Here is a 25,546-nt window from a genome sequence, read left to right as displayed (position 1 = left end):
AGTTTTGGTGAGGTTCGGTGAGCAAATGCAGACCCTTTGAAGTCATACTGCATGGTCCCCATTCCATGGGTCTCAACTCTCCAGGTTTAAGGGATTCTTCCTTCAGCTGAAACATGCATGTGGAACACAGAGTATGATCCACCGTGTGATCGGGAAACGTGTTCAAATGTGTCTCAGTTTTCGTCCCCTGGTACTCGGGTGCAACATTCAAGACGCTTTACTAACACTCTCCCCACTTGGAGAGTCAGTATCTTTAAACTCCTGTTTGGCCCAGTTTGCAATTTCTGCGGAAAATGTACAGGAATAGGGAGAACCAAAGAGAGACTAGCTGGAGGTGTCTGGACGGGCAAATTTAACTCTCATTTCCCACCAGGAAAGGAATTAACCAAAGGCTCAGCGTGCCGTGCCGGAACCACACTAGGGCCTGAAACAATCCTGTGGTGTTGCGGCCAGCTCACAAGAAAGCAAGTTGAAGAAAGGAGCTCAGGGGCACTGTAATTCACAAACCTGCAGAGTTATAAAGGACAGCTATCGTCCAAAAATATATTGAAGTAAGGCTGCCAAGAGGACTTGAAAGCGGGGCAGAATTGCAGGAAACCGATTTCAGGAGGTAGACGGGAATTGCATGTACAGCATAGGAAAAGAGGCAGAACGTCCACAATGATGCACTTGGCCAAAAAGGGCGTATGCGTTTTTTCCTGAATATATTCAGGAAAAAACGCATACGCCCTTTTTGGCCAACCAAGCAAGCTTGCAAAGGAAATCTGCACTACAATGAAGTCTCACTGCCCCACGGTCAAAAGGGCCATCTGAAAAAAGTGTAAAATCAAGAAAGGCAGGACAGGCCATGGAGAACTGGGAGCCTTGTTATGCCGGTGGGCGGGATGTAAATTGCCAACAGCCACTCTGGAGAAGTGTATGGTGTTTCCTGAAACATCTAAAAAACAAAGCAACAGAGCCTAGGGCACTTCCACTTATGGTCCTATAGCTTAGGGAAATTAAAATCAGAAAGACACAGCCACCCCAAAGTTTGGGCCGGCTCTGTTTACAAGAACCTCGTTTACGGTACAAGTTCAATATCACAGAAAGCGAAAAATGGATAAAGAAGTTGTGGTACTTACGTACAATGCAATATCACTCAGCAATGAAATCTATGTCATCAGGCCCGTCGCAGCATAATTAGTGGATTTAGGTATGATGATTCTAAGTGAAATAAGTCACACAGAAAAAGAAAGATCATAAGATATCACTACTACACGGAATGTAAACTTGGCTACACAGGAACTGAATTACAAAACAGAACAGGGTCTCAAATGTAGAAAACCAACTTATGCTTGCTTAAGGGGAAAGGTGAGTTGGGGTGCTGCATGAAACCAGAGATTGAAATTAGCACAGATACCGTGCCATAAGCCAAATATGTAATAGACAAGAGCTACTCCTTGCTAAACGAAGTGTACTCAACACCCCATATTAAACGCCTAAGAATACACCTGACTAGTAAGAATCTTAAAACCTGTGGATTTATATGTCTCCGAAAGAGAATCAAACGTGTGTTCGGCGGCATAAACGCAGCAGTGATAGGATTGGTGAGGTTCGGTGAGCAAATGCAGACCCTTTGAAGTCATATTGCATGGTACCCATTCCATGGGTCTCAACTCTCCAGGTTTAAGGGATTCTTCCTTCAGCTAAAACATGCATGTGGAACCCAGAGTATGATCCACCGTGTGATCGGGAAACGTGTTCAAATGTGTCTCAGTTTTCGTCCCCTGGTAATCGGGTGCAACATTCAAGACGCTTTACTAACACTCTACCCACTTGGAGAGTCAGTGCCTTTAAACTCCTGTTTGGCCCAGTTTGCAATTTCTGCGGAAAATGTACAGGAATAGGGAGAACCAATGAGAGACTAGCTGGAGGTGTCTGAACGGGCAAATTTAACTCTCATTTCCCACCAGGAAGAGGAATTAACCAAAGGTTCAGCGTGCCGTGCCGGAACCACACTAGGGCCTGAAGCAATCCTGCGGTGTTGCGGCCAGCTCACAAGAAAGCGAGTTGAAGAAAGGAGCTCAGGGGCACTGTAATTCACAAACCTGCAGAGTTATAAATGACAGCTATCGTCCAAAAATATATTGAAGTAAGGCTGCCAAGAGAACTTGAAAGCGGGGCAGAATTGCAGGAAACCGATTTCAGGAGGTAGACGGGAATTGCATGTAAAGCATAGGAAAAGAGGCAGAACGTCCACAATGATGCACTTGGCCAAAAAGGGCGTATGCGTTTTTTCCTGAATATATTCAGGAAAAAACGCATACGCCCTTTTTGGCCAACCAAGCAAGCTTGCAAAGGAAATCTGCACTACAATGAAGTCTCACTGCCCCCCGGTCAAAAGGGCCATCTGGAAAAAGTGTAAAATCCAGAAAGGCAGGACAGGCCATGGAGAACTGGGAGTCTTGTTATGCTGGTGGGCGGGATGTAAATTGCCAACAGCCACTCTGGAGAAGTGTATGGTGTTTCCTGAAACATCTTAAAAACTAAGCAACAGAGCCTAGGGCACTTCCACTTATGGTCCTATAGCTTAGGGAAATTAAAATCAAAAAGACAAAGCCACCCCAAAATTTGGGACGGCTCTGTTTACAAGAACCTCGTTTATGGTACAAGTTCAATATCACAGAAAGCAAAAAATGGATAAAGAAGTTGTGGTACATACGTACAATGCAATATCACTCAGCAATGAAATCTATGTCATCAGGCCCGTAGCAGATAATGAGTGGATTCAGGTATGATGATTCTAAGTGAAATAAGTCACACAGAAAAAGAAACACCAGAAGATATCACTACTACACGGAAGGTAAACTTGGCTACACAAGAACTGAATTACAAAACAGAACAGGGTCTCAAATGTAGAAAACCAACTTATGCTTGATTGAGGGGAAAGGTGAGTTGGGGTGCTGCATGAAACCAGAGATTGAAATTAGCACAGATACCGTTCCATAAGCCAAATATGTAATAGACAAGAGCTACTCCTTGCTCAACGCAGTGGACTCAACACCCCATATTAAACGCCTAAGAATATACCTGACTAGAAATAATCTTAAAACCTACGGATTTATGTCTCCGAAAGAGAATCAAGCCTGTGTACGGCTGCTTAAACGCAGCAGTGATAGGATTGGTGAGGTTTGGTGAGCAAATGCAGACCCTTTGAAGTCATACTGCATGGTACCCATTCCATGGGTCTCAACTCTCCAGGTTTAAGGGATTCTTCCTTCAGCTGAAACATGCATGTGGAACACAGAGTATGATCCACCGTGTGATCAGGAAACGTGTTCAAATGTGTCTCAGTTTTCGTCCCCTGGTACTCGGGTGCAACATTCAAGACGCTTTACTAACACTCTCCCCACTTGGAGAGTCAGTGCCTTTAAACTCCTGTTTGGCCCAGTTTGCAATTTCTGCGGAAAATGTACAGGAATAGGGAGAACCAATGAGAGACTAGCTGGAGGTGTGTGGACGGGCAAATTTAACTCTCATTTCCCACCAGGAAGAGGAATTAACCAAAGGCTCAGCGTGCCGTGCCAGAACCACACTAGGGCCTGAAGCAATCCTGCGGTGTTGCGGCCAGCTCACAAGAAAGCGAGTTGAAGAAAGGAGCTCAGGGGCACTGTAATTCACAAACCTGCAGAGTTATAAATGACAGCTATCGTCCAAAAATATATTGAAGTAAGGCTGCCAAGAGGACTTGAAAGCGGGGCAGAATTGCAGGAAACCGATTTCAGGAGGTAGAAGGGAATTGCATGTAAAGCATAGGAAAAGAGGCAGAACGTCCACAATGATGCACTTGGCCAAAAAGGGCGTATGCGTTTTTTCCTGAATATATTCAGGAAAAAACGCATACGCCCTTTTTAGCCAACCAAGCAAGCTTGCAAAGGAAATCTGCACTACAATGAAGTCTCACTGCCCCCCGGTCAAAAGGGCCATCTGAAAAAAGTGTAAAATCCAGAAAGGCAGGACAGGCCATGGAGAACTGGGAGCCTTGTTATGCTGGTGGGCGTGATGTAAATTGCAAACAGCCACTCTGGAGAAGTGTATGGTGTTTCCTGAAACATCTAAAAAACAAAGCAACAGAGCCTAGGGCACTTCCACTTATGGTCCTATAGCTTAGGGAAATTAAAATCAAAAAGACACAGCCACCCCAAAGTTTGGGATGGCTCTGTTTACAAGAACCTCGTTTACGGTACAAGTTCAATATCACAGAAAGCGAAAAATGGATAAAGAAGTTGTGGTACTTACGTACAATGCAATATCACTCAGCAATGAAATCTATGTCATCAGGCCCATAGCAGCATAATGAGTGGATGCAGGTACGATGATTCTAAGTGAAATAAGTCACACAGAAAAAGAAACATCATAAGGTATCACTACTACACGGAATGTAAACTTGGCTACACAGGAACTGAATTACAAAACAGAACAGGGTCTCAAATGTAGAAAACCAACTTATGCTTGCTTAAGGGGAAAGGTGAGTTGGGGTGCTGCCTAAAACCACAGATTGAAATTAGCACAGATACCGTTCCATAAGCCAAATATGTAAGAGACAAGAGCTACTCCTTGCTCAACGCAGTGGACTCAACACCCCATATTAAACGCCTAAGAATATACCTGACTAGAAATCATCTTAAAACCTATGGATTTATATGTCTCCGAAAGAGAATCAAGCGTGTGTACGGCGGCATAAACGCAGCAGTGATAGGATTGGTGAGGTTCGGTGAGCAAATGCAGACCCTTTGAAGTCATAGTGCATGGTACCCATTCCATGGGTCTCAACTCTCCAGGTTTAAGGGATTCTTCCTTCAGCTGAAACATGCATGTGGAACACAGAGTATGATCCACCGTGTGATCAGGAAACGTGTTCAAATGTGTCTCAGTTTTCGTCCCCTGGTACTCGGGTGCAACATTCAAGACGCTTTACTAACACTCTCCCCACTTGGAGAGTCAGTGCCTTTAAACTCCTGTTTGGCCCAGTTTGCAATTTCTGCGGAAAATGTACAGGAATAGGGAGAACCAATGAGAGACTAGCTGGAGGTGTGTGGACGGGCAAATTTAACTCTCATTTCCCACCAGGAAGAGGAATTAACCAAAGGCTCAGCGTGCCATGCCAGAACCACACTAGGGCCTGAAGCAATCCTGTGGTGTTGCGGCCAGCTCACAAGAAAGCGAGTTGAAGAAAGGAGCTCAGGGGCACTGTAATTCACAAACCTGCAGAGTTATAAATGACAGCTATCGTCCAAAAATATATTGAAGTAAGGCTGCCAAGAGGACTTGAAAGCGGGGCAGAATTGCAGGAAACCGATTTCAGGAGGTAGACGGGAATTGCATGTAAAGCATAGGAAAAGAGGCAGAACGTCCACAATGATGCACTTGGGCAAAAAGGGCGTATGCGTTTTTTCCTGAATATATTCAGGAAAAAACGCATACGCCCTTTTTGGCCAACCAAGCAAGCTTGCAAAGGAAATCTGCACTACAATGAAGTCTCACTGCCCCCCGGTCAAAAGGGCCATCTGAAAAAAGTGTAAAATCCAGAAAGGCAGGACAGGCCATGGAGAACTGGGAGCCTTGTTATGCTGATGGGCGGGATGTAAATTGCCAACAGCCACTCTGGAGAAGTGTATGGTGTTTCCTGAAACATCTAAAAAACAAGCAACAGAGCCTAGGGCACATCCACTTATGGTCCTATAGCTTAGGGAAATTAAAATCAAAAAGACACAGCCACCCCAAAGTTTGGGACGGCTCTGTTTACAAGAATCTTGTTTACGGTACAAGTTCAATATCACAAAACCGAAAAATGGATAAAGAAGTTGTGGTACTTACGTACAATGCAATATCACTCAGCAATGAAATCTTGTCATCAGGCCCGTCGCAGCATAATGAGTGGATTCAGGTACGATGATTCTAAGTGAAATAAGTCACACAGAAAAAGAAAGATCATAAGATATCACTACTACACGGAATGTAAACTTGGCTACACAGGAACTGAATTACAAAACAGAACAGGGTGTCAAATGTAGAAAACCAACTTATGCTTGTTTAAGGGGAAAGGTGAGTTGGGGTGCTGCATGAAACCAGAGATTGAAATTAGCACAGATACCGTGCCATAAGCCAAATATGTAATAGACAAGAGCTACTCCTTGCTAAACGAAGTGTACTCAACACCCCATATTAAACGCCTAAGAATACACCTGACTAGTAAGAATCTTAAAACCTGTGGATTTATATGTCTCCGAAAGAGAATCAAGCGTGTGTACAGCGGCATAAACGCAGCAGTGATAGGATTTGTGAGGTTCGGTGAGCAAATGCAGACCCTTTGAAGTCATACTGCATGGTACCCATTCCATGGGTCTCAACTCTCCAGGTTTAAGGGATTCTTCCTTCAGCTGAAACATGCATGTGGAACACAGAGTATGATCCACCGTGTGATCAGGAAACGTGTTCAAATGTGTCTCAGTTTTCATCCCCTGGTACTCGGGTGCAACATTCAAGACGCTTTACTAACTCTCTCCCCTCTTGGAGAGTCAGTGTCTTTAAACTCCTGTTTGGCCCAGTTTGCAATTTCTGCGGAAAATGTACAGGAATAGGGAGAACCAATGAGAAACTAGCTGGAGGTGTCTGGACGGGCAAATTTAACTCTCATTTCCCACCAGAAAGAGGAATTAACCAAAGGCTCAGCATGCCGTGCCGGAACCACACTAGGGCCTGAAGCAATCCTGCGGTGTTGCGGCCAGCTCACAAGAAAGCGAGTTGAAGAAAGGAGGTCAGGGGCACTGTAATTCACAAACCAGCAGAGTTATAAACGACAGCTATCGTCCAAAAATATATTGAAGTAAGGCTGCCAAGAGGACATGAAAGCGGGGCAGGATTGCAGGAAACCGATTTCAGGAGGTAGACATGAATTGCATGTAAAGCATAGGAAAAGAGGCAGAACGTCCACAATGATGCACTTGGCCAAAAAGGGCGTATGCGTTTTTTCCTGAATATATTCAGGAAAAAACGCATACGCCCTTTTTGGCCAACCAAGCAAGCTTGCAAAGGAAATCTGCACTACAATGAAGTCTCACTGCCCCACGGTCAAAAGGGCCATCTGAAAAAAGTGTAAAATCCAGAAAGGCAGGACAGGCCATGGAGAACTGGGAGCCTTGTTATGCTGGTGGGCGGGATGTAAATTCCCAACAGCCACTCTGGAGAAGTGTATGGTGTTTCCTGAAACATCTAAAAAACAAAGCAACAGAGCCTAGGGCACTTCCACTTATGGTCCTATAGCTTAGGGAAATTAAAATCAAAAAGACACAGCCACCCCAAAGTTTGGGACGGCTCTGTTTACAAGAACCTCGTTTACGGTACAAGTTCAATATCACAGAAAGCAAAAAATGGATAAAGAAGTTGTGGTACTTACGTACAATGGAATATCACTCAGCAATGAAATGTACGTCATCAGGCCCATAGCAGCATAATGAGTGGATTCAGGTACGATAATTCTAAGTGAAATAAGTCACACAGAAAAAGAAACATCATAAGATATCACCAATACACGGAATGTAAACTTGGCTACACAGGAACTGAATTACAAAACAGAACAGGGTGTCAAATGTAGAAAACCAACTTATGCTTGCTTAAGGGGAAAGGTGAGTTGGGGTGCTGCATGAAACCAGAGATTGAAATTAGCACAGATACCGTTCCATAAGCCAAATATGCAATAGACAAGAGCTACTCCTTGCTGAACGAAGTGGACTCAACACCCCATATTAAACGCCTAAGAATACACCTGACTAGAAATAATCTTAAAACCTACGGATTTATATGTCTCCGAAAGAGAATCAAGCGTGTGTACAGCGGCATAAACGCAGCAGTGATAGGATTGGTGAGGTTCGGTGAGCAAATGCAGACCCTTTGAAGTCATATTGCATGGTACCCATTCCATGGGTCTCAACTCTCCAGGTTTAAGGGATTCTTCCTTCAGCTAAAACATGCATGTGGAACCCAGAGTATGATCCACCGTGTGATCGGGAAACGTGTTCAAATGTGTCTCGTTTTCGTCCCTGGTACTCGGGTGCAACATTCCAGATGCTTTACTAACACTCTCCCCACTTGGAGAGTTAGTGCCTTTAACCTCCTGTTTGGCCCAGTTTGTAATTTCTGTGGAAAATGAACAGGAATAGGGAGAACAAAAGAGAGACTAGCTGGAGGTGTCCGGACGGGCAAATTTAACTCTCATTTCCCACCAGGAAGAGGAATTAACCAAAGACTCAGCGTGCCGTGCCGGAACTACACTAGGGCCTGAAGCAATCCTGCGGTGTTGCGGCCAGCTCACAAGAAAACGAGTTGAAGAAAGGAGCTCAGGGGCACTGTAATTCACAACCTGCAGAGTTATAAATGACAGCTATCGTCCAAAAATATATTGAAGTAAGGCTGCCAAGATGACTTGAAAGCGGGGCAGAATTGCAGGAAATCGATTTCAGGAGGTACAGTGGAATTGCATGTAAAGCATAGGAAAAGAGGCAGAAGGTCCACAATGATGCACTTGGCCAAAAAGGTTGTATACGTTTTTTCCTGAATATATTCAGGAAAAAACGCATACGCCCTTTTTGGCCAACCAAGCAAGCTTGCAAAGGATATCTGCACTACAATGAAGTCTCACTGCCCCCCGGTCAAAAGGGCCATCTGAAAAAAGTGTAAAATCCAGAAAGGCAGGACAGGCCATGGAGAACTGGGAGCCTTGTTATGCTGATGGGCGGGATGTAAATTGCCAACAGCCACTCTGGGGAAGTGTATGGTGTTTCCTGAAACATCTAAAAAACAAAGCAACAGAGCCTAGGGCACTTCCACTTATGGTCCTATAGCTTAGGGAAATTAAAATCAAAAAGACACAGCCACCCCAAAGTTTGGGAAGGCTCTGTTTACAAGAACCTCGTTTATGGTACAAGTTCAATATCACAGAAAGCGAAAAATGGATAAAGAAGTTGTGGTACTTACGTACAATGCAATATCACTCAGCAATGAAATCTATGTCATCAGGCCCGTACCAGCATAATGAGTGGATTCAGGTACGATGATTCTAAGTGAAATAAGTCACACAGAAAAAGAAACACCATAAGATATCACTACTACACGGAAGGTAAACTTGGCTACACAAGAACTGAATTACAAAACAGAACAGGGTCTCAAATGTAGAAAACCAACTTATGCTTGCTTGAGGGGAAAGGTGAGTTGGGGTGCTGCATGAAACCAGAGATTGAAATTAGCACAGATACCGTTCCATAAGCCAAATATGTAATAGACAAGAGCTACTCCTTGCTCAACGAAGTGGACTCAACACCCCATATGAAACGCCTAAGAATATACCCGACTAGTAAGAATATTAAAACCTACGGATTTATATGTCTCCGAAAGAGAATCAAGCGTGTGTACAGCAGCATAAACGCAGCAGTGATAGGATTGGTGAGGTTCGGTGAGCAAATGCAGACCCTTTGAAGTCATATTGCATGGTACCCATTCCATGGGTCTCAACTCTCCAGGTTTAAGGGATTCTTCCTTCAGCTAAAACATGCATGTGGAACCCAGAGTATGATCCACCGTGTGATCGGGAAACGTGTTCAAATGTGTCTCGTTTTCGTCCCTGGTACTCGGGTGCAACATTCCAGATGCTTTACTAACATTCTCCCCACTTGGAGAGTCAGTGCCTTTAACCTCCTGTTTGGCCCAGTTTGTAATTTCTGTGGAAAATGAACAGGAATAGGGAGAACGAAAGAGAGACTAGCTGGAGGTGTCTGGACGGGCAAATTTAACTCTCATTTCCCACCAGGAAGAGGAATTAACCAAAGGCTCAGCGTGCCGTGCCGGAACTACACTAGGGCCTGAAGCAATCCTGTGGTGTTGCGGCCAGCTCACAAGAAAGCGAGTTGAAGAAACGAGCTCAGGGGCACTGTAATTCACAAACCTGCAGAGTTATAAATGACAGCTATCGTCCAAAAATATATTGAAGTAAGGCTGCCAAGAGGACTTCAAAGCGGGGCAGAATTGCAGGAAACCGATTTCAGGAGGTAGACGGGAATTGCATGTAAAGCATAGGAAAAGAGGCAGAACGTCCACAATGATGCACTTGGCCAAAAAGGGCGTATGCGTTTTTTCCTGAATATATTCAGGAAAAAACGCATACGCCCTTTTTGGCCAACCAAGCAAGCTTGCAAAGCAAATCTGCACTACAATGAAGTCTCACTGCCCCCCGGTCAAAAGGGCCATCTGAAAAAAGTGTAAAATCCAGAAAGGCAGGACAGGCCATGGAGAACTGGGAGCCTTGTTATGCTGATGGGCGCGATGTAAATTGCAAACAGCCACTCTGAAGAAGTGTATGGTGTTTCCTGAAACATCTAAAAAACAAAGCAACAGAGCCTAGGGCACTTCCACTTATGGTCCTATAGCTTAGGGAAATTAAAATCAAAAAGACACGGTCACCCCAAAGTTTGGGACGGCTCTGTTTACAAGAACCTCGTTTACGGTACAAGTTCAATATCACAGAAAGCGAAAAATGGATAAAGAAGTTGTGGTACTTACGTACAATGCAATATCACTCAGCAATGAAATCTATGTCATCAGGCCCGTAGCAGCATAATGAGTGGATGCAGGTATGATGAGTCTAAGTGAAATAAGTCACACAGAAAAAGAAAGATCATAAGATATCACTACTACACGGAATGTAAAGTTGGCTACACAGGAACTGAATTACAAAACAGAACAGGGTGTCAAATGTAGAAAACCAACTTATGCTTGCTTAAGGGGAAAGGTGAGTTGGGGTGCTGCATGAAACCAGAGATTGAAATTAGCACAGATACCGTGCCATAAGCCAAATATGTAATAGACAAGAGCTACTCCTTGCTAAACGAAGTGTACTCAACACCCCATATTAAACGCCTAAGAATACACCTGACTAGTAAGAATCTTAAAACCTGTGGATTTATATGTCTCCGAAAGAGAATCAAGCGTGTGTACGGCGGCATAAACGCAGCAGTGATAGGATTGGTGAGGTTCGGTGAGCAAATGCAGACCCTTTGAAGTCATAGTGCATGGTACCCATTCCATGGGTCTCAACTCTCCAGGTTTAAGGGATTCTTCCTTCAGCTAAAACATGCATGTGGAACCCAGAGTATGATCCACCGTGTGATCGGGAAACGTGTTCAAATGTGTCTCAGTTTTCGTCCCCTGGTACTCGGGTGCAATATTCAAGACGGTTTACTAACACTCTCCCCACTTGGAGAGTCAGTGCCTTTAAACTCCTGTTTGGCCCAGTTTGCAATTTCTGCGGAAAATGTACAGGAATAGGGAGAACCAATGAGAGACTAGCTGGAGGTGTGTGGACGGGCAAATTTAACTCTCATTTCCCAGCAGGAAGAGGAATTAACCAAAGGCTCAGCGTGCCATGCCGGAACCACACTAGGGCCTGAAGCAATCCTGCGGTGTTGTGGCCAGCTCACAAGAAAGCGAGTTGAAGAAAGGAGCTCAGGGGCACTGTAATTCACAAACCTGCAGAGTTATAAATGACAGCTATCGTCCAAAAATATATTGAAGTAAGGCTGCCAAGAGGACTTGAAATCGGGGCAGAATTGCAGGAAACCGATTTCAGGAGGTAGACGGGAATTGCATGTAAACCATAGGAAAAGAGGCAGAACGTCCACAATGATGCACTTGGCCAAAAAGGGCGTATGCGTTTTTTCCTGAATATATTCAGGAAAAAACGCATACGCCCTTTTTGGCCAACCAAGCAAGCTTGCAAAGGAAATCTGCACTACAATGAAGTCTCACTGCCCCCCGCTCAAAAGGGCCATCTGAAAAAAGTGTAAAATCCAGAAAGGCAGGACAGGCCATGGAGAACTGGGAGCTTTGTTATGCTGATGGGTGGGATGTAAATTGCCAACAGCCACTCTGGAGAAGTGTATGGTGTTTCCTGAAACATCTAAAAAACAAAGCAACAGAGCCTAGGGCACTTCCACTTATGGTCCTATAGCTTAGGGAAATTAAAATCAAAAAGACACAGCCACCCCAAAGTTTGGGACGGCTCTGTTTACAAGAACCTCGTTTACGGTACAACTTCAATATCACAGAAAGCGAAAAATGGATAAAGAAGTTGTGGTACTTACGTACAATGCAATATCACTCAGCAATGAAATCTATGTCATCAGGCCCGTCGCAGCATAATGAGTGGATTCAGGTACGATGATTCTAAGTGAAATAAGTCACACAGAAAAAGAAACATCATAAGATATCACTACTACACGGAATGTAAACTTGGCTACACAGGAACTGAATTACAAAACAGAACAGGGTCTCAAATGTAGAAAACCAACTTATGCTTGCTTAAGGGGAAAGGTGAGTTGGGGTGCTGCATGAAACCAGAGATTGAAATTAGCACAGATACCGTGCCATAAGCCAAAAATGTAATAGACAAGAGCTACTCCTTGCTAAACGAAGTGTACTCAACACCCCATATTAAACGCCTAAGAATACACCTGACTAGTAAGAATCTTAAAACCTGTGGATTTATATGTCTCCGAAAGAGAATCAAGCGTGTGTACGGCGGCATAAACGCAGCAGTGATAGGATTGGTGAGGTTCGGTGAGCAAATGCAGACCCTTTGAAGTCATATTGCATGGTACCCATTCCATGGGTCTCAACTCTCCAGGTTTAAGGGATTCTTCCTTCAGCTAAAACATGCATGTGGAACCCAGAGTATGATCCACCGTGTGATCGGGAAACGTGTTCCAAAGTGTCTCAGTTTTCGTCCCCTGGTACTCGGGTGCAACATTCAAGACGCTTTACTAACACTCTCCCCACTTGGAGAGTCAGTGCCTTTAAACTCCTGTTTGGCCCAGTTTGCAATTTCTGCGGAAAATGTACAAGAATAGGGAGAACCAATGAGAGACTAGCTGGAGGTGTCTGGACGGGCAAATTTAACTCTCATTTCCCACCAGGAAGAGGAATTAATCAAAGGTTCAGCATGCCGTGCCGGAACCACACTAGGGCCTGAAGCAATCCTGCGGTGTTGCGGCCAGCTCACAAGAAAGCGAGTTGAAGAAAGGAGCTAAGGGGCACTGTAATTCACAAACCTGCAGAGTTATAAATGACAGCTATCGTCCAAAAATATATTGAAGTAAGGCTGCCAAGAGGACTTGAAAGCGGGGCAGAATTGCAGGAAACCGATTTCAGGAGGTAGATGGGAATTGCATGTAAAGCATAGGAAAAGAGGCAGAACGTCCACAATGATGCACTTGGCCAAAAAGGGCGTATGCGTTTTTTCCTGAATATATTCAGGAAAAAACGCATACGCCCTTTTTGGCCAACCAAGCAAGCTTGCAAATGAAATCTGCACTACAATGAAGTCTCACTGCCCCCCGGTCAAAAGGGCCATCTGAAAAAAGTGTAAAATCCGGAAAGGCAAGACAGGACATGGAGAATTGGGAGCCTTGTTATGCTGATGGGCGGGATGTAAATTGCCAACAGCCACTCTGGAGAAGTGTATGGTGTTTCCTGAAACATCTAAAAAACAAAGCAACAGAGCCTAGGGCACTTCCACTTAGGGTCCTATAGCTTAGGGAAATTAAAATCAAAAAGACACAGCCACCCCAAAGTTAGGGACGGCTCTGTTTACAAGAACCTTGTTTACAGTACAAGTTCAATATCACAGAAAGCGAAAAATGGATAAAGAAGTTGTGGTACTTACGTACAATGCAATATCACTCAGCAATGAAATCTATGTAATCAGGCCCGTAACAGCATAATGAGTGGATTAAGGTACGATGATTGTAAGTGAAATAAGTCACACAGAAAAAGAAACATCATAAGATATCACTACTACACGTAATGTAAACTTGGCTACACAGGAACTGAAATACAAAACAGAACAGGGTCTCAAATGTAGAAAACCAACTTATGCTTGCTTAAGAGGAAAGGTGAGTTGGGGTGCTGCATGAAACCAGAGATTGAAATTAGCACAGATACCGTTCCATAAGCCAAATATGTAATAGACAAGAGCTACTCCTTGCTCAACGAAGTGGACTCAACACCCCATATTAAACGCCTAAGAATATACCTGACTAGTAAGAATATTAAAACCTACCGATTTATATGTCTCCGAAAGAGAATCAAGCGTGTGTACGGCGGCATAAACGCAGCAGTGATAGGATTGGTGAAGTTCGGTGAGCAAATGCAGACCCTTTGAAGTCATATTGCATGGTACCCATTCCATGGGTCTCAACTCTCCAGGTTTAAGGGATTCTTCCTTCAGCTAAAACATGCATGTGGAACCCAGAGTATGATCCACCGTGTGATCGGGAAACGTGTTCAAATGTGTCTCAGTTTTCGTCCCGTGGAACTCGGGTGCAACATTCCAGATGCTTTACTAACACTCTCCCCACTTGGAGAGTCAGTGCCTTTAACCTCCTGTTTGGCCCAGTTTGCAATTTCTGTGGAAAATGAACAGGAATAGGGAGAACCAAAGAGAGACTAGCTGGAGGTGTCTGGACGGGCAAATTTAACTCTCATTTCCCACCAGGAAGAGGAATTAACCAAAGGCTCAGCGTGCCGTTCCGGAACCACACTAGGGCCTGAAGCAATCCTGCGGTGTTGCGGCCAGCTCACAAGAAAGCGAGTTGAAGAAAGGAGCTCAGGGGCACTGTAATTCACAAACCTGCAGAGTTATAAATGACAGCTATCGTCCAAAAATATATTGAAGTAAGGCTGCCAAGAGGACTTCAAAGCGGGGCAGAATTGCAGGAAACCGATTTCAGGAGGTAGACGGGAATTGCATGTAAAGCATAGGAAAAGAGGCAGAACGTCCACAATGATGCACTTGGCTAAAAAGGGCGTATGCGTCTTTTCCTGAATATATTCAGGAAAAAACGCATACGCCCTTTTTGGCCAACCAAGCAAGCTTGCAAAGGAAATCTGCACTACAATGAAGTCTCACTGCCCCCCGGTCAAAAGGGCCATCTGAAAAAAGTGTAAAATCCAGAAAGGCAGGACAGGCCATGGAGAACTGGGAGCCTTGTTATGCTGGTGGGCGGGATGTAAATTGCCAACAGCCACTCTGGAGAAGTGTATGGTGTTTCCTGAAACATCTAAAAAACAAAGCAACAGAGCCTAGGGCACTTCCACTTATGGTCCTATAGCTTAGGAATATTAAAATCAAAAAGACACAGCCACCCCAAAGTTTGGGCTGGCTCTGTTTACAAGAACCTCGTTTACGGTACAAGATCAATATCACAGAAAGCGAAAAATGGATAAAGAAGTTGTGGTACTTACGTACAATGCAATATCACTCAGCAATGAAATCTATGTCATCAGGCCCATAGCAGCATAATGAGTGGATTAGGTACGATGATTCTAAGTGAAATAAGTCACACAGAAAAAGAAACATCATAAGGTATCACTACTACACGGAATGTAAACTTGGCTACACAGGAACTGAATTACAAAACAGAACAGGGTCTCAAATGTAGAAAACCAACTTACGCTAGCTTAAGGGGAAAGGTGAGTTGGGGTGCTGCATGAAACCAGAGATTGAAATTAGCACAGATACCGTTCCATAAGCCAAATATGTAATAGACAAGAGCTACTCCTTGCTCAACGAAGTGGACTCAACACCCGATATTAAACGCCTAAGAATATACCTGACTAGAAATAATCTTAAAACCTACGGATTTATATGTCTCCGAAAGACAATCAAGCGTGTGTACAGCGGCATAAACGCAGCAGTGATAGGATTGGTGAGGTTCGGTGAGCAAATGCAGACCCTTTGAAGTCGTATTGCATGGTACCCATTCCATGGGTCTCAACTCTCCAGGTTTAAGGGATTCTTCCTTCAGCTAAAACATGCATGTGGAACCCAGAGTATGATCCACCGTGTGATCGGGAAACGTGTTCAAATGTGTCTCAGTTTTCGTCCCCTGGTACTCGGGTGCAAACTCCAGACGCTTTACTAACACTCTCCCCGCTTGGAGAGTCAGTGCCTTTAACCTCCTGTTTGGCCCAGTTTGCAAATTCTGTGGAAAATGAACAGGAATAGGGAGAACCAATGAGAGACTAGGTGGAGGTGTCCGGACGGGCAAATTTAACTCTCATTTCCCACCACGAAGAGGAATTAACCAAAGGCTCAGCGTGCCATGCCGGAACCACACTAGGGCCAGAAGCAATCCTGCGGTGTTGCGGCCAGCTCACAAGAAAGCGAGTTGAAGAAAGGAGCTCAGGGGCACTGTAATTCACAAACCTGCAGAGTTATAAATGACAGCTATCTTCCAAAAATATATTGAAGTAAGGCTGCCAAGAGGACTTGAAAGCGGGGCAGAATTGCAGGAAACCGATTTCAGGAGGTAGACTGGAATTGCATGTAAAGCATAGGAAAAGAGGCAGAATGTCCACAATGATACACTTGGCCAAAAAGGGCGTATGCGTTTTTTCCTGAATATATTCAGGAAAAAACGCATACGTCCTTTTTGGCCAACCAAGCAAGCTTGCAAAGGAAATCTGCACTACAATGAAGTCTCACTGCCCCCCGGTCAAAAGGGCCATCTGAAAAAAGTGTAAAGTTCAGAAAGGCAGGACAGGCCAAAGAGAACTAGGAGCCTTGTTATGCTGATGGGCGGGATGTAAATTGCCAGCAGCCACTCTGGAGAAGTGTATGGTGTTTCCTGAAACATCCAAAAAAAAAGCAACAGAGCCGAGGGCATTTCCACTTATGGTCCTATAGCTTAGGGAAATTAAAATGAAAAAGACACAGCCACCCCAAAGTTTGGGACGGCTCTGTTTACAAGAACCTCGTTTACCGTACAAGTTCAATATCACAGAAAGCGAAAAATGGATAAAGAAGTTGTGGTACTTACGTACAATGCAATATCACTCAGCAATAAAATCTATGTCATCAGGCCCGTAGCAGCATAATGAGTGGATTCAGGTACGATGATTCTAAGTGAAATAAGTCACACAGAAAAAGAAACATCATAAGATATCACTACTACACGGAATGTAAACTTGGCTTCACAGGAACTGAATTTCAAAACAGAACAGGGTGTCAAATGCAGAAAACCAACTTATGCTTGCTTAAGGGGAAAGGTGAGTTGGGGTGCTGCATAAAACAAGAGATTGAAATTAGCACAGACACCATTCCATAAGCCAAATATGTAATAGACAAGAGCTACTCCTTCTTCAACGAAGTGGACTCAACACCCCATATTAAACGCCTAAGAATATACCTGACTAGTAAGAATCTTAAAACCTATGGATTTATATGTTTCCGAAAGAGAATCAAGCGTGTGTACAGCGGCATAAACGCAGCAGTGATAGGATTGGTGAGGTTCGGTGAGCAAATGCAGACCCTTTGAAGTCATATTGCATGGTACCCATGCCATGGGTCTCAACTCTCCAGGTTTAAGGGATTCTTCCTTCAGCTAAAACATGCATGTGGAACCCAGAGTATGATCCACTGTGTGATCGGGAAACGTGTTCAAATGTGTCTCAGTTTTCGTCCCCTGTTACTCGGGTGCAACATTCAAGACGCTTTACTAACACTCTCCCCACTTGGAGAGTCAGTGCCTTTAACCTCCTGTTTGGCCCAGTTTGCAAATTCTGTGGAAAATGAACAGGAATAGGGAGAACCAATGAGAGACTAGGTGGAGGTGTCCGGACGGGCAAATTTAACTCTCATTTCCCACCAGGAAGAGGAATTAACCAAAGGCTCAGCGTGCCATGCCGAAACCACACTAGGGCCAGAAGCAATCCTGCGGTGTTGCGGCCAGCTCACAAGAAAGCGAGTTGAAGAAAGGAGCTCAGGGGCACTGTAATTCACAAACCTGCAGAGTTATAAATGACAGCTATTTTCCAAAAATATATTGAAGTAAGGCTGCCAAGAGGACTTGAAAGCGGGGCAGAATTGCAGGAAACCGATTTCAGGAAGTAGACTGGAATTGCATGTAAAGCATAGGAAAAGAGGCAGAATGTCCACAATGATAAACTTGGCCAAAAAGGGCATATGCGTTTTTTCCTGAATATATTCAGGAAAAAACGCATACGCCCTTTTTGGCCAACCAAGCAAGCTTGCAAAGGAAATCTGCACTACAATGAAGTCTCACTGCCACCCGGTCAAAAGGGCCATCTGAAAAAAGTGTAAAATCCAGAAAGGAAGGACAGGCCATGGAGAACTGGGAGCCTTATTATGCTGATGGGCGGGATGTAAATTGCCAACAGCCACTCTGGAGAAGTGTATGGTGTTTCCTGAAACATCCAAAAAACAAATCAACAGAGCCTAGGGCACTTCCACTTATGGTCCTATAGCTTAGGGAAATTAAAATCAAAAAGACACAGCCACCCCAAAGTTTGGGACGGCTCTGTTTACAAGAACCTCGTTTACCATACAAGTTCAATATCACAGAAAGCGAAAAATGGATAAAGAATTTGTGGTACTTACGTACAATGCAATATAACTCAGCAATGAAATCTATGTCATCAGGCCCGTAACAGCATAATGAGTGGATTAAGGTACGATGATTCTAAGTGAAATAAGTCACACAGAAAAAGAAACATCATAAGATATCACTAATACACGGAATGTAAACTTGGCTATACAGGATCTGAATTACAAAACAGAACAGGGTGTCAAATGTAGAAAACCAACTTATGATTGCTTAAGGGGAAAGGTGAGTTGGGGTGCTGCATAAAACCACAGATTGAAATTAGCACAGATACCGTTCCATAAGCCAAATATGTAATAGACAAGAGCTATTCCTTGCTCAACGAAGGGGACTCAACACCCCATATTAAACGCCTAAGAATATACCTGACTAGTGAGAATCTTAAAACCTATGGATTTATATGTCTCCAAAAGAGAATCAAGCGTGTGTACAGTGGCATAAACGCAGCAGTAATAGGATTGGTGAGGTTCGGTGAGCAAATGCAGGCCCTTTGAAGTCATATTGCATGGTACCCATTCCATGGGTCTCAACTCTCCAGGTTTAAGGGATTCTTCCTTCAGCTAAAACATGCATGTGGAACCCAGAGTATGATCCACCGTGTGATCGGGAAACGTGTTCAAATGTGTCTCAGTTTTCGTCCCCTAGTACTCGGGTGCAACATTCCAGACACTTTACTAACACTCTCCCCACTTGGAGAGTCAGTGCCTTTAACCTCCTGTTTGGCCCAGTTTGCAATTTCTGTGGAAAATGAACAGGAATAGGGAGAACCAATGAGAGACTAGGTGGAGGTGTCTGGACGGGCAAATTTAACTCTCATTTCCCACCAAGAAGAAGAATTAACCAAAGGCTCAGCATGCCATGCCGGAAGCACACAAGGGCCTGAAGCAATCCTGCGGTGTTGCGGCCAGCTCAAAAGAAAGCGAGTTGAAGAAAGGAGCTCAGGGGCACTGTAATTCACAAAGCTGCAGAGTTATAAATGACAGCTATCGTCCAAAAATATATTGAAGTAAGGCTGCCAAGAGGACTTGAAAGCGGTGCAGAATTGCACGAAACCGATTTCAGGAGGTAGACTGGAATTGCATGTAAAGCATAGGAAAAGACGCAGAACGTCCACAACGATGCACTTGGCCAAAAAGGGCATGTGCGTTTTTTCCTGAATTCAGGAAAAAACGCATACGCCCTTTTTGGCCAACCAAGCAAGCTTGCAAAGGAAATCTGCACTACAATGAAGTCTCACTGCCGCCCACTCAAAAGGGCCATCTGAAAAAAGTGTAAAATCCAGAAAGGTAGGACAGGGCATGGAGAACTGGGAGCCTTGTTATGCTGATGGGCGGGATGTAAATTGCCAACAGCCACTCTGGAGAAGTGTATGGTGTTTCCTGAAACATCTAAAAAACAAGCAACAGAGCCTAGGGCACTTCCACTTATGGTCCTATAGCTTAGGGAAATTAAAATCAAAAAGACACAGCCACCCCAAAGTTTGGGACCGCTCTGTTTACAAGAATCTCTTTACGGTACAGGTTCAATAGCACAAAAGCGAAAAATGGATAAAGAAGTTGTGGTACTTACGAACAATGCAATATCACTCAGCAATGAAATCTATGTCATCAGGCCCATAGTAGCATAATGAGTGGATTCAGGTACGATGATTCTAAGTGAAATAAGTCACACAGAAAAAGAAAAATCATAAGATATCACTAATACACGCAATGTAAACTTGGCTACACAGGAACTGAATTACAAAACAGAACAGGGTCTCAAATGTAGAAAACCTACTTATGCTTGCTTAAGGGGAAAGGTGAGTTGGGGTGCTGCATGAAACCAGAGATTGAAATTAGCACAGACACCGTGCCATAAGCCAAATATGTAATAGACAAGAGCTACTCCTTGCTCAACGAAGTGGACTCAACACCCCATATTAAACGCCTAAGAATATACCTGACTAGAAATAATCTTAAAACCTACGGATTTATATGTCTCCGAAAGACAATCAAGCGTGTGTACAGCGGCATAAACGCAGCAGTGATAGGATTGGTGAGGTTCGGTGAGCAAATGCAGACCCTTTGAAGTCATATTGCATGGTACCCATTCCATGGGTCTCAACTCTCCAGGTTTAAGAGATTCTTCCTTCAGCTAAAACATGCATGTGGAACCCAGAGTATGATCCACCGTGTGATCGGGAAACGTTTTGAAATGTGTCTCACTTTTCGTCTCCTGGTACTCGGGTGCAACATTCCAGACGCTTTATTAACACTCTGCCACGTGGAGAGTCAGTGCCTTAAACTTTCTATTTGGCCCAGTTTGCAATTTCTGCGTAAGATGCACAGGAATAGGGAGAACCAATGAGAGACTAGCTGGAGGTGTCTGGACGGGCAAATTTAACGCTCATTTCCCACCAGGAAGAGGAATTAACCAAAGGCTCAGCGTGCCGTTCCGGAACCACACTAGGGCCTGAAGCAATCCTGCGGTGTTGCGGCCAGCTCACAAGAAAGCGAGTTGAAGAAAGGAGCTCAGGGGCACTGTAATTCACAAACCTGCAGAGTTATAAATGACAGCTATCGTCCAAAAATATATTGAAGTAAGGCTGCCAAGAGGACTTGAAAGCGGGGCAGAATTGCAGGAAACCGATTTCAGGAGGTAGACGGGAATTGCATGTAAAGCATAGGAAAAGAGGCAGAACGTCCACAATGATGCACTTGGGCAAAAAGGGCGTATGCGTTTTTTCCTGAATATATTCAGGAAAAAACGCATACGCCCTCTTTGGCCAACCAAGCAAGCTTGCAAAAGATACCTGCACTACAATGAAGTCTCACTGCCCCCCGGTGAAAAGGGCCATCTGAAAAAAGTGTAAAATCCAGAAAGGCAGGACAGGCCATGGAGAACTGGGAGCCTTGTTATGCTGATGGGTGGGATGTAAATTGCCAGCAGCCACTCTGGAGAAGTGTATGGTGTTTCCTGAAACATCTAAAAAACAAAGCAACAGAGCCTAGGGCACTTCCACTTATGGTCCTATAGCTTAGGGAAATTCAAATCAAAAAGACACGGTCACCCCAAAGTTTGGGACGGCTCTGTTTACAAGAACCTCGTTTAATGTACAAGTTCAATATCACAGAAAGCGAAAAATGGATAAAGAAGTTGTGGTACTTACGTACAATGCAATATCACTCAGCAATGAAATCTATGTCATCAGGCCCGTAGCAGCATAATGAGTGGATTCAGGTACGATGATTCTAAGTGAAATAAGTCACACAGAAAAAGAAACATCATAAGGTATCACTAATACACGGAATGTAAACTTGGCTACACAGGAACTGAATTACAAAACAGAACAGGGTCTCAAAGTAGAAAACCAACTTATGCTTGCTTAAGTGGAAAGGTGAGTTGGGGTGCTGCATAAAACCAGAGATTGAAATTAGCACAGATACCGTTCCATAAGCCAAATATGTAATAGACAAGAGCTACTCCTTGCTCAACGCAGCGGATTCAACACCCCATATTAAAGGCCTAAGAATATATCTGACTAGTAAGAATCTTAAAACCTATGGATTTATATGTCTCCGAAAGAGAATCAAGCGTGTGTACAGCGGCATAAACGCAGCAGTGATAGGAGTGGTGAGGTTCGGTGAGCAAATGCAGACCCTTTGAAGTCATATTGCATGGTACCCATTCCATGGGTCTCAACTCTCCAGGTTTAAGGGATTCTTCCTTCAGCTAAAACATGCATGTGGAACCCAGAGTACGATCCACCGTGTGATCGGGAAACGTGTTCAAATGTGTCTCAGTTTTCGTCCCCTGGTACTCGGGTGCAACATTCAAGACGCTTTACTAACACTCTCCCCACTTGGAGAGTCAGTGCCTTTAAACTCCTGTTTGGCCCAGTTTGCAATTTCTGCGGAAAATGTACAGAAATAGGGAGAACCAATGAGAGACTAGCTGGAGGTGTCTGGACGGGCAAATTTATCTCTCATTTCCCACCAGGAAGAGGAATTAATCAAAGGTTCAGCATGCCGTGCCAGAACCACACTAGGGCCTGAAGCAATCCTGCGGTGTTGCGGCCAGCTCACAAGAAAGCGAGTTGAAGAAAGGAGCTCAGGGGCCCTGTAATTCACAAACCTGCAGAGTTATAAATGACAGCTATCTTACAAAAATATATTGAAGTAAGGCTGCCAAGAGGAGTTGAAAGCGGGGCAGAATTGCAGGAAACCGATTTCAGGAGGTAGACTGGAATTGCATGTAAAGCATAGGAAAAGAGGCAGAACGTCCACAATGATGCACTTGGCCAAAAAGGGCGTATGCGTTTTTTCCTGAATATATTCAGGAAAAAACGCATACGCCCTTTTTGGCCAACCAAGCAAGCTTGCAAAGGAAATCTGCACTACAATGAAGTCTCACTGCCCCCCGGTCAAAAGGGCCATCTGAAAAAAGTGTAAAATCCAGAAAGGCAGGACAGGCCATGGAGAACTGGGAGCCTTGTTATGCTGATGGGCGGGATGTAAATTGCCAACAGCCACTCTGGGGAAGTGTATGGTGTTTCCTGAAACATCTAAAAAACAAAGCAACAGAGCCTAGGGCACTTCCACTTATGGTCCTATAGCTTAGGGAAATTAAAATCAAAAAGACACAGCCACCCCAAAGTTTGGGAAGGCTCTGTTTACAAGAACCTCGTTTATGGTACAAGTTCAATATCACAGAAAGCGAAAAATGGATAAAGAAGTTGTGGTACTTACGTACAATGCAATATCACTCAGCAATGAAATCTATGTCATCAGGCCCGTACCAGCATAATGAGTGGATTCAGGTACGATGATTCTAAGTGAAATAAGTCACACAGAAAAAGAAACACCATAAGATATCACTACTACACGGAAGGTAAACTTGGCTACACAAGAACTGAATTACAAAACAGAACAGGGTCTCAAATGTAGAAAACCAACTTATGCTTGCTTGAGGGGAAAGGTGAGTTGGGGTGCTGCATGAAACCAGAGATTGAAATTAGCACAGATACCGTTCCATAAGCCAAATATGTAATAGACAAGAGCTACTCCTTGCTCAACGAAGTGGACTCAACACCCCATATGAAACGCCTAAGAATATACCCGACTAGTAAGAATATTAAAACCTACGGATTTATATGTCTCCGAAAGAGAATCAAGCGTGTGTACAGCAGCATAAACGCAGCAGTGATAGGATTGGTGAGGTTCGGTGAGCAAATGCAGACCCTTTGAAGTCATATTGCATGGTACCCATTCCATGGGTCTCAACTCTCCAGGTTTAAGGGATTCTTCCTTCAGCTAAAACATGCATGTGGAACCCAGAGTATGATCCACCGTGTGATCGGGAAACGTGTTCAAATGTGTCTCGTTTTCGTCCCTGGTACTCGGGTGCAACATTCCAGATGCTTTACTAACATTCTCCCCACTTGGAGAGTCAGTGCCTTTAACCTCCTGTTTGGCCCAGTTTGTAATTTCTGTGGAAAATGAACAGGAATAGGGAGAACGAAAGAGAGACTAGCTGGAGGTGTCTGGACGGGCAAATTTAACTCTCATTTCCCACCAGGAAGAGGAATTAACCAAAGGCTCAGCGTGCCGTGCCGGAACTACACTAGGGCCTGAAGCAATCCTGTGGTGTTGCGGCCAGCTCACAAGAAAGCGAGTTGAAGAAACGAGCTCAGGGGCACTGTAATTCACAAACCTGCAGAGTTATAAATGACAGCTATCGTCCAAAAATATATTGAAGTAAGGCTGCCAAGAGGACTTCAAAGCGGGGCAGAATTGCAGGAAACCGATTTCAGGAGGTAGACGGGAATTGCATGTAAAGCATAGGAAAAGAGGCAGAACGTCCACAATGATGCACTTGGCCAAAAAGGGCGTATGCGTTTTTTCCTGAATATATTCAGGAAAAAACGCATACGCCCTTTTTGGCCAACCAAGCAAGCTTGCAAAGCAAATCTGCACTACAATGAAGTCTCACTGCCCCCCGGTCAAAAGGGCCATCTGAAAAAAGTGTAAAATCCAGAAAGGCAGGACAGGCCATGGAGAACTGGGAGCCTTGTTATGCTGATGGGCGCGATGTAAATTGCAAACAGCCACTCTGAAGAAGTGTATGGTGTTTCCTGAAACATCTAAAAAACAAAGCAACAGAGCCTAGGGCACTTCCACTTATGGTCCTATAGCTTAGGGAAATTAAAATCAAAAAGACACGGTCACCCCAAAGTTTGGGACGGCTCTGTTTACAAGAACCTCGTTTACGGTACAAGTTCAATATCACAGAAAGCGAAAAATGGATAAAGAAGTTGTGGTACTTACGTACAATGCAATATCACTCAGCAATGAAATCTATGTCATCAGGCCCGTAGCAGCATAATGAGTGGATGCAGGTATGATGAGTCTAAGTGAAATAAGTCACACAGAAAAAGAAAGATCATAAGATATCACTACTACACGGAATGTAAAGTTGGCTACACAGGAACTGAATTACAAAACAGAACAGGGTGTCAAATGTAGAAAACCAACTTATGCTTGCTTAAGGGGAAAGGTGAGTTGGGGTGCTGCATGAAACCAGAGATTGAAATTAGCACAGATACCGTGCCATAAGCCAAATATGTAATAGACAAGAGCTACTCCTTGCTAAACGAAGTGTACTCAACACCCCATATTAAACGCCTAAGAATACACCTGACTAGTAAGAATCTTAAAACCTGTGGATTTATATGTCTCCGAAAGAGAATCAAGCGTGTGTACGGCGGCATAAACGCAGCAGTGATAGGATTGGTGAGGTTCGGTGAGCAAATGCAGACCCTTTGAAGTCATATTGCATGGTACCCATTCCATGGGTCTCAACTCTCCAGGTTTAAGGGATTCTTCCTTCAGCTAAAACATGCATGTGGAACCCAGAGTATGATCCACCGTGTGATCGGGAAACGTGTTCAAATGTGTCTCAGTTTTCGTCCCCTGGTACTCGGGTGCAATATTCAAGACGGTTTACTAACACTCTCCCCACTTGGAGAGTCAGTGCCTTTAAACTCCTGTTTGGCCCAGTTTGCAATTTCTGCGGAA

This window comes from Leucopleurus acutus, assembly GCF_964270905.1.
Source record: "Leucopleurus acutus genome assembly, chromosome: 1".
Taxonomy (NCBI): domain Eukaryota; kingdom Metazoa; phylum Chordata; class Mammalia; order Artiodactyla; family Delphinidae; genus Leucopleurus; species Leucopleurus acutus.
The sequence above is the reverse complement of the archived record's forward strand: the minus strand, read 5'-3'. Positions refer to the sequence as shown.